Here is a 10343-nt window from a genome sequence, read left to right on the forward strand (position 1 = left end):
TCTCCAGTGAGCTGTTGCCAGTGATGCTGCAACATGAAATCCGTCGCTACACTACCTCTGTGCACAACTTTTGCTGAATTGGTATTTCATAATCTCCAAGGATGTTGATATGCACAGTAGACACCTAAAATGTCCTTTTCAGTAGTGCCAAGTGCACACTACAAGACCGAAGATCATCATCCAGTGGACATTTAAAGGCAGTTTACTGATGTTTTGGTCACAGATTGTAGTTCTGATCCTGAAAATAATTATTCTCATTCAAGTTCATGTACATAGCAATGTGATAATTTATTATATAATTCAAACAAACACTGAGGAGGAAGTTTTTTGTCATTGACTGGGAACAAATATGGAAAAAAGACATCAAAAAATGGGTGAGTAATGATTTCCTGGTTGAAATTTCAAAATAATTTGAAAGCAGTTTGAAATCGGATTTAAATGCAGTTTTCGAAAAATCTATTTTGAATGTAGTTTTTAAAAACTGGTCTTAATGCAGTTTTTGGAATATGGTTTTAATGCAGTTTAAAGTCTGATTTGAATGTGATTTTTAAAAAATTGTTCAATGCAATTTAAATTGGTTGAGTGCAATTAAAAAATATTGAATGCATTATGCATTCTGGTTGAAACTACAAAACAATGTCAAATCAGTTTGAAATCTAATTTGAATCCAGTGTATGATCTATACTGATCATACTAATACAGTTTCTGAAATTATTTGAATGTTTTGAGGTTCTGGCTTGATTGAAGTTTTTGGTTTAAGTCTGAATGTAGTTTTTGCAATCTGATTTGAATGCAGTTTTTGGAACCTGGTTTGAATGGAGTTTTTATTTGGTTGAATGTGGTTTTTAAAATCCAGTTTGAATGCAGTCTGCATTCTGGTTTGATATCAATTTGAAATCTGTCATAGCATCTGGGACTACAGCTGCAGCGCATCTCAAATGTACGCACACTAAAAGAGTGACAGTGACTGGTGCATGCTGGGAGCTGTCTACAATATGGGGATTTTGGTTGCAGCCTAGTTGGAGATAAATTAATTTGGCAAGACATTAAAATGAAAAGAACAGTAGAACAGGTTAGATTTAAGACTCCACTCTCTGGATCTACCCCATCTAATGCCTTTGGACTGCATGTGAGTCATATCTATGTAGTCAAACTTATGTCTGGCCACAGTTGCCGGTGAGCATTAAGAGACCGATCTACTGATTGCAATGCTAAAGCACTTCTTCTCACCCTGACGTATCGGCCTCAAATTCCCAGCTTGATGATCTGATCACCATTATAGCCTCAGTGGAGGAAATCAAGAGAGGCAGGAACAAAAAGAGACATTGATTTGGTTGAGAATGAAGCAAAGAATGACTGACTAACAGCGACGTCACACTGAGATGGGTGATATGAAGCTTTGAGCAGAAGCCAGAAATGTGGGAGATGATAACACTATGCCTGCTGGGAAACACGTGATGGAGTTCACTTGTTGGCAGTGTTTACATAATTGAACCATATAAACAAACGACAAATATGAAATTAATAACCAAGACAATAAACAACTTTAGAATGTCATAGAGCAAAATTAAAGATGAACAATTCAAAGACCCTTTAAAGAAAGGTCAATGTTGGTGAAACAAGACGATGACTCAGTGTTCTCCTTGAGTGACTCGGATTCAGTGAAATCGGATTCAGATTACAACATCAGCAATGTCCACTTAGCACAATTTTTTTTTACCATGGTTTCCATCTGAAATGACCAATTCGTTTTTAGATTTGTGAGTAAAATAAGAAATTTCATTTTAATTTACAACATAACTTAAGAGTTAGTTTAGACCTCAAACTTTGACGTTGCTGTGTTTTTTTTATAAAACGTTTCTACATAAGGACTACGACTACCAGAAGAGTGTAAATTTACATGCTTGATGTATTGGAAAAAGTATTGTAGTCCTTATATATCAATCTGTAAGCAACCTTAAAGTACAACTGGATGTAATTCTCAAAATACTAAAGTCTTTACTAGTAATTTTGACCATACAATGTTGATAAGTTAATGACCTTAAAAACTGCTTAAAAATCAAAGGAATTTTTTAGGGAATCCATTGTGAACTAGCCTTCTGGTTGGCCAACAAACTGATGTCAAGACTGAATTGCTGTACAGCAGAAGACTTGTAATAATCAAGTTTAATGCAGCACTCTTGCTAATGAATTCTTTCCTAATCCTGTTCATATGAGTCCAATACATTATGCATCGCTACAGTGAGCATAACTAGCTGTGCAAAAGCAGTTGAGATCATTAGCATTGTGGTCTTCCCACGCACAATAATTGATCTCTGTGACAGAGGTTTCACAGAAGGCTACTGCGAATATGCATAAAAGGCTCTTGGTTACAGTAGGAAGGAAGATGAAACCTGTGCAGTGTAGTTCAAGTTCAGCCCATGTTGCTAGTCTGCAAACACATTAGCGTAATTGTCACAGGGCCTTCCAAGATCCAATCAGATTATTGCAAGCTAAATGCTTATTACTTAGTACAAGACCTCTGAAATTTAACAACATGATGATGATATTGCTTCGACAGTGCATATGAACTTTTTACACAGGCCACATCAGAGTTCTGCTTGAAACTCTGTGTACAAACACACAGAGTGTGTCTACTGCCAGTAGCTTACACTACACAGCATTCTGTGTACATTTAATTACTGAGAGTGGTTGCTGTGAAAATGCTTTACAGGATAAACAGTTAATCAAAGCATAATTTACTGAATTGGGTTGGCTCCAAGGACATGTGCATGCATGTACACACACAGGATTCACTTCTGCTTGATCTTAATAAACTGCCACTAATCTGTACATGCCAATCCTTAGGCTAAATAAGCATTTAGGGAACTGCTGACACTAACCAAAATATTAAAGCAGAAAGATGCTAGTCCAAGCCACTCAGAGAAGAACTAGAATTAGGAGAACCATTCATTAATACAATTAAATAAATATTTTAATATGAACACAATCGTAAATATAAAGGTTCTTTATTGGCATCTATCATTCCATGAAGAACATTTGATAACCTTGGAACCTTTTCAAAATCTAAAAGGTTATTTAGAATGTCTTTATAATTCTTTGCACTAAGAAAAATGGCTATTTTAAGAACTGTTCACTGAAAGGTTCTCTGGGGAACCCAAATGTTTCTTCTATGGCATCACTGCAAAACCCTTCTTTTGGATCCTATATTTTTAGCAAAAGGGACATGTGTGAACCCCTGGAGATGGCACGTAATAAGCAAACTGTAAAGAGAAACAGTATGATTCAATAGTGTTTTGTCCCTCACTAACTGGGAACTATAAAGCTAAGTAAACAGCTCAACACAAACAGTGGATAAGTCCTGAGCAAGTCAACAAGTGGGAACAAATCAGATAAATCCAAATATAACATCCTGACACTAGAGGAATAGAAGACAGCCTGTTTCCACCTAAGAGTAAAAATAAAATAAATGAAATAAAAATGTCAGTTTTTATTTAGGCAACTTTATATCTCATATTTTTGACTTTATATTGCATAATGTACATACTGTGTGAACAGCAATTAATACATTATACTGATATCAGAGTTCTAAATCTGGTTGGTTACAACTCAACACCCACTTCATCTTGCTATGGAGGTAATAGTGCTGTTGTGGCTATATACTAGTACAATATGTTACCCATGTCATAGTAACACCATGGTGACAGGAATTGCCTGAAGAATCACTGTGATTTCTGACATAATAGCACTTCAGACAAACTGTGCATCTTTATGAGATAAATGCCTTTAGCTCATATTACAAATCACAATGTTTGTTTTCTACTGTATATTTCTACTGTATATCCTCCTGCCATTAGTTTCCTGCATCAGATGTAATAAGTGAAACAAATGTAACTTCAGTAATAAATAACAATTAGGTATAAAAAACTACTAATCCAGTTTGTCAAATGATCTGAAAAGAAAACTGTTTTGCTATTTAAACAGCTTGTTTTTTTTTTAATGGCAAGTGATTGTCTGTTTGTCTTAATTGGAGATTTTTTCATTCTTAAATCTGATTACTGTTGATTTGTTTTGAACAGCAGCTGTCTTGCTAGAAAATATCAGTCTATAACTGAACTTCTTTTTTTGTCATTTTTTTGCCTGTTCATACTTCTCTTTAATGCACTTTTAGTACATTGCACAGTCAGCTGCTCAACTGCTGAAGAAACTACTTGTTCTCTTTGCTCTGCACTCATTGCCAGTCAAGTGTTCAAACCGTTTGAGTAATACAGACAAAATTGACAAACACCAATGACAAAGCGGCCCTCTATGATACCCGGCTATAGATTTGTCAGGAAGTGGAATTCAGAGCTTGGCGTCAAACACAAAATGAGAGATTGAGTTTGACCGTAAAAATACAGTGAGGGGAAAAAGCCATCAAGACCTCGTGTCGCTTCAAAGTCTCAGGGGTTCTCCCGTACAATGGCACAGAGGCTTAGAGACAAAGAATCAATACAATCTGTGAGGTTTTTAAACTTTCTCTCTTGGCTGAACATAATGGAAAAAATATAGCATTACATAAAAGCAAATATTGCTGCCGGGCAGCATGCTGCAACCGCAGAGTGCACCGCTACAAGTCCCGGAGTCACTGGAGGACTGAGAAAGATGATGACAGCTCCAAATGGTTGACCAGAGAACAACAAGGATAGATTACTTGCATAAAAAAGCCCGTCACATCAGCCCATGACACACACAACAATTATTTACACATTGCTTATCAAAGGTCACTGTGCTTGCAGCGAGTTTATATCTCAAAGGGATAGTTCACCCAAAAATGACAATTCTGTCATCCTGTCAACTTATTTTGTTCTTTGCAACTCAAGTTATTTTCGAAAAATGTGTCTGGGTTTATGCTGTAAATGCTGTTTTTCTCAAAGTTGTTTTAGCCCCTACTGACTTTCAGTTTATGCACAAAACAGTTACAAAAACATACAAAATAAAGTCATGCAGATGACATTAGGGTATAAGTAAAATGATGACAGAATTTTCATCTCTGTGGGAACTATCCCTTTAAATCAGGGGTGCCCAAACTCGGTCCTGGAGGGCCGGTGTCCTGTAGAGTTTAGCTCCAACTTGCCTCAACACACCTGCCGGGAAGTTTCTAACATGCCTAGTAAGAGCTTGATTAGCTGGTTCAGGTGTGTTTGATTAGGGTTGGAGCTAGAGGTTTACACGGAGGACCCGAGACCCGTTATCAGAGTCAGTCAGCGTGGTGCGTGTGTTGTTTTGTAACTTTCAACTTGTAAAATTAGGATGAGAAAAGTGTGAGTCGGTAATTTGAAATAAGGTGGGGGAAAAAAACACGAGTGATGTCATCAGAAGCAGGGTGGGCGGAGTTAATGCACACTCACAGTGATAATGGATACCTTCACGAATGATGTGAGTTATTATTGATTATTTTTTTAATAAAATTATGAATGAACCGTCTTGTTGTTATATCTAAAATCTTTGCTCAGACTCAGCTCAGAGAGCACAGAGATGATAGCAAATAAGTAAAGCTAACGTCAGCAGCCATGGCACTGGACGAGCAATCGTTATTATAATCCAAATGGGCAAACGGTCTAAATTATTATGCAAGTTGACTCGAGATACAAAAAAAAAACTGCAAAGTCACATTTGTCATCCGTCAACGTGAGAGCAAGTGGACTTTTGAAACTGAAATAATGAGTGGATTACGCATTTCAATTGGCAAGAGAGGAATAACACGGAGGGAACTTTCTTTGCAAGGAGGATTGTGTGCATCACAGTCAGGTAAAAGGGAGAAGGCTTCTTACATTAGGTAAGACAAAAAGTTTAATTTTCGCAACTTGTTTATCGACTTGTTAATAGCAATTTGCTGTGGAATATGTGCCGATCGGGTCCAGTTGGGTCTGTGTCTTCCCGGCCGGGTTCGGGTCCATCTTTCAAATAATTGACAGTCTGCGTCGGTTCCGGGTAGTACATTTTTGACATTTCTCGGTTCTGCACAGGCCCGGGTCCAACTTTCAAAATAATAGACGGGTACGAATTTTTGGACCCATGAAGACCTCTTGTTGGAGCTAAAACTCTGCAGGACACCGGCCCTCCAGGACCGAGTTTGGGCACCCATGCTTTAAATAATTACTGCCATACAATAAATAAAAAGATGCCAATAATGGGACTTTAAGCAAGCAGGAAGAAATTAATTGTACGGGACAGTGTGTACAGGAGTGGGCAGCTGTGGAATTAAAACTCCATATTTTCATAATTGATTAGTCAGTTGGTTGTCTAAACAAGTACAGTGTCTGTGTTCAGGAAACTCTATACAATACGCCTGCATCATCCCTACCAGTCCCTAATCAGACATGTTTCAGACACTACTGTACAGTAAGAGCAGCTCTTTAATAAGGCCATTCAACAAATAACTATAACCTTGTATTGAACAAAGCTACCAAAGTCCTCATGAGAATGGTTCAATACACAGAGGCACAAAACCACCTACGCTCATCCCAGATGCAGAATGATATGCTTCAATGTAATCTCAGCGCTGGGCTCATGGGATTTCCCATGATTTCCCAACTGTTAGATCAGAAATATTGTCTGTGCCCATAATTACTGCCATATATTTATTTTTAAACAGCAATTAATTTGGTAACACTCATGCATTAGAGTCATTTTCAACAAATCGATTCAGCTTTAAGGGCCCTGCACACAAAATGGCCCACTACAAATATTGACACATGAAGATGGGTAGAAGCCAGAGGCACCCTGTTGATCGCAGCATCTGTGCCTCGAAACGCAGAGTTCCAGCATTACACCACGACATGAACAATGGAAGGCGAACTAGATTTGGCTTTCCTGAATGATCACGTTTCTGGGGCTGAGAGCTGATAACAGATAAAGGCAGCTGTGCTGGAGGACGACAGACAGGAAAGCCTGCCGAAGCACAGACAAGAGGCTAAAGCGCATTTGTCAGGCGGTATTGCTCACCAGGGCTTTCCCAGCCGGTGAATGTGAGGTGACAGTGTTTGCAGGAATTAAAACATCATGCTTTATCTCACTGCCTAAACCTGATAGATCATATTTTCAGTGAGGCGGCGCATGAACACGTACAAGAGGGGTTGGCGTATGGGCCAAAGCGGAAGTGGGAGGGGTATTTTTATGAAACAATGCGATGACCAGGGACCACTCAACCAGGCAACACCAAGCTGTTGCCTGGCTCATGGTCCATATGCAGTTCTCTACACCCCTTCACATGCAGGCGACGGTGAGGAGCATCAGTCTCTCTTACAGGATCACGCAGCTCCTGCACAGCCAGCGATATCCCTTCTGCTTTTCAAAAGCAACAGATATATCAGAGCAAAGGCCTCACATTGTCAAAGACAATATTCAAGCCCCCTCTTTGATGACATTTTTGTAAAATAAAATAAATTAAACAAATTAATAAAAAATTAGTACGGATCTTGCATAGGGATGCACCAGTGTTCAATCATTTTGTTATGGCTGATAACCACTAAACGTCTGATATTAAAATTTGATACAAAAAAAAGAGAGAGAGAGCTCTACTGTGCATTTTCAGTAAAGTTAAAATATGATTTAAATTTACATATCCTAGATCTTGTTTTTTAGCTTTTTAGTAAAGTTGGATCATTTCGATACAACTTATTTTAAATAAAACTCATCTTGCAGCTTGGAAGTGTACAGATTCTCCTTGGTTCGGAACCATCGCATTAAAGGAAACATTACCGTACATGTTCACGCTGTTCATTTTCATCTAGCAGTGCATGAGAGACCTAATTCAGTCCTTGTTATCACACAGCTACAGGTTCAGTACAGTACAGTGAATCCAACTGCATTGCATGCCAGGCATAAATAGACATAAACTGATCAACTTAGCATAAATGCCTCTCTCACACATCACACTAAAGGTATTATAGTAATAAATAAAAAGATGCCAATAATGGGACTTTAAGCAAGCAGGAAGAAATTAATTGTACGGGACAGTGTGTACAGGCATGGGCAGCTGTGGAATTAAAACTCCATATTTTCATAATTGATTAGTCAGTTGGTTGTCTAAACAAGTACAGTGTCTGTGTTCAGGAAACTCTATACAATACGCCTGCATCATCCCTACCAGTCCCCAATCAGACATGTTTCAGACACTACTGTACAGTAAGAGCAGCTCTTTAATAAGGCCATTCAACAAATAACTATAACCTTGTATTGAACAAAGCTACCAAAGTCCTCATGAGAATGGTTCAATACACAGAGGCACAAAACCACTTACGCTCATCCCAGATGCAGAATGATATGCTTCAATGTAATCTCAGTCACTGTTTCCCATACTATTTCACTGTTGACCTTATTTTTAATGTAAGAGGTGGTGCATTTTCGTAACATTCCTTTGCCGTGAAAATAGTTTTATGTTTACTACACTTTTTTTATTCTTATCATTTACAAATATCTGCTAATTAAATAGATGTATGGCACATTCACAGGTAATAGCTTCTGGTCTAAAAAAAATAAAATAAGGTGGATCAATAAAAAGTGCTTGTACTCGACCTCACAACTTGTGGGTGGGGCCTCGTGGCATGGATCACAATAAGTCTTTGACATGTTATATTTTAACTCCAAAGCATTATTTTGGGGAAAAAATTAGGCTGCATTATTTCAGTCCTAATGTGTCGGAAAATAGCAATGCAGTTTCATGTTCGTGCCTATTAAAGGGTTAATGAACGTGCCGTCCGTGCGCGCTTCATTCCATAACAGACTCTTACATCAAAGGACGTCTACTCTTGTAAAATATACTTAAAGTGGTGGTATCTAAAGAGAAATGTACATTTAGATCAGGGTATTAGCGCAGAATGTATTAGTGGCTCCAGAACAAACGGCGCTGAAAGAGCAGTTGTGAAGACGCGTTCAACAGATGGGCGACTGCTCTTCCTCACAGCCGCAGACCTGTACGGACAAATCTTGCTTTGATTAATTAGCATAAAGCCTGGTCGGGAATGTTAATTGAAAGACAGCTGCATTGGCTTATTGACCAAACGATTATCAGTGTGTCGGTTATTGATATAAACTGAATTCTATTTTAAGTTGCGCCGTTAAAGGCAACTACAGCGGGCGCCAAATCACAGTTGTATCACCTTCAAATAACATTACAGTCGCGCGGTGACAGTAGAGACGGTATTTAAACGTCGATATGAACACACTGACGAAAACCCAAAAGAACTTACAGCTGTAGGGGAAAACGAGACGCAACCTTCAACATGATGTTTCTACTTCTAGTTTTCCAGTGAGACGTACACTGGTTGATCATGTCACTCAAGGCAAGCTCACCATGAACGTGGTCTGATTGGTATAAAAATAAATTTTCTCTGTAAGTTTATGGTCGAGGCATGAAAAGGAAAGGCAACAGAGACCTTGATCCTGAATGCATTTCTGTTCTGAATGCTGCTTCTAAAGATAATAGGCTACACTTGATTATGAAGAGAACAAAATGAGACTTGGTTCAAATTCACAGACGATACTTTTACATAGGCTATTCCAACTTAAAAGGACCATTAAGTAAATGTATTCAGAGTGGTCGGTCTATAATAATACGCTAGTCTTTTTAGACCATTCAAATGCATCGATTGCGAAGCAACGCAATAATAGTTATAACATATGGATATAAAAAAAAAAAAAAAAATATATATATATATATATATAAGCACTGACATACCTTCTCTCTGTCAGCAGTAGTTATTCTATATTCCCCGATTTGTTCCGTAGATGCAAATACAATTTGCCTTCCATGACACGTCTCAGTTTGAGTCCGCGAAGTAAATTCAATTGGTGCATCAGTCAGCATAAATTGGTCTGTATAACAACCAGTATGTCTTAAGCAAAATCAGACTCTTGCATGTTGTACTGAATATTTTATGGTCTGGGTGAATCATGATCATATTTGAATCCACAGTTACTGTTTATTTACTTAAATGAACTGATTACAAAAGCAAGTATGAGTAAGTTCAACTACAAAAAGGGACGGGAGAAACTGCCATGGAATCAACATGGCTGCTGCAAAACAGGAAGTCCTGGCCTAAAAGAGCCAATCATTTAGCAAGTTTGTTGTCTGTAATTGTAGGGCTATTCCCAAGTTACCTGATGATTTACCTGGCTTTAACTTTGGTCTTCTTCATATGTTTCTTGTAGCCAGATAAAAGTCTCTTTTGGTTAAAAAAAAACAATCTGCCTTATAGAATGTTTCTAGATCACTGAAATTCATAGGTTGTCTTGGATGCACTGCCTGTTTAAAATCTTCCTGGAGATATCAATAATATTGAAGTCCATTCCAAAACCTT

The 10343-nt window shown here is 38.0% G+C and overlaps 1 protein-coding gene across 1 annotated transcript in view; it reads right to left on the reverse strand.

The window, feature by feature from the left end:
* The window catches only part of LOC107566760 (adhesion G protein-coupled receptor B2-like), an 85660-nt gene extending 75874 nt beyond the window's left edge, over window positions 1-9786 (reverse strand). Inside the window, exon 1 of the mRNA XM_016252289.1 lies at window positions 9722-9786. The gene's annotated coding sequence lies outside the window, so the exon portion shown is untranslated. The remainder of the gene's footprint in view (window positions 1-9721) is intronic.
* Window positions 9787-10343: the final 557 nt, after the last annotated feature.

Source organism: Sinocyclocheilus grahami, unplaced genomic scaffold (genome assembly GCF_001515645.1).
Source record: "Sinocyclocheilus grahami isolate Dianchi unplaced genomic scaffold, SAMN03320097.WGS_v1.1 scaffold1099.1, whole genome shotgun sequence".
NCBI lineage: Eukaryota > Metazoa > Chordata > Actinopteri > Cypriniformes > Cyprinidae > Sinocyclocheilus > Sinocyclocheilus grahami.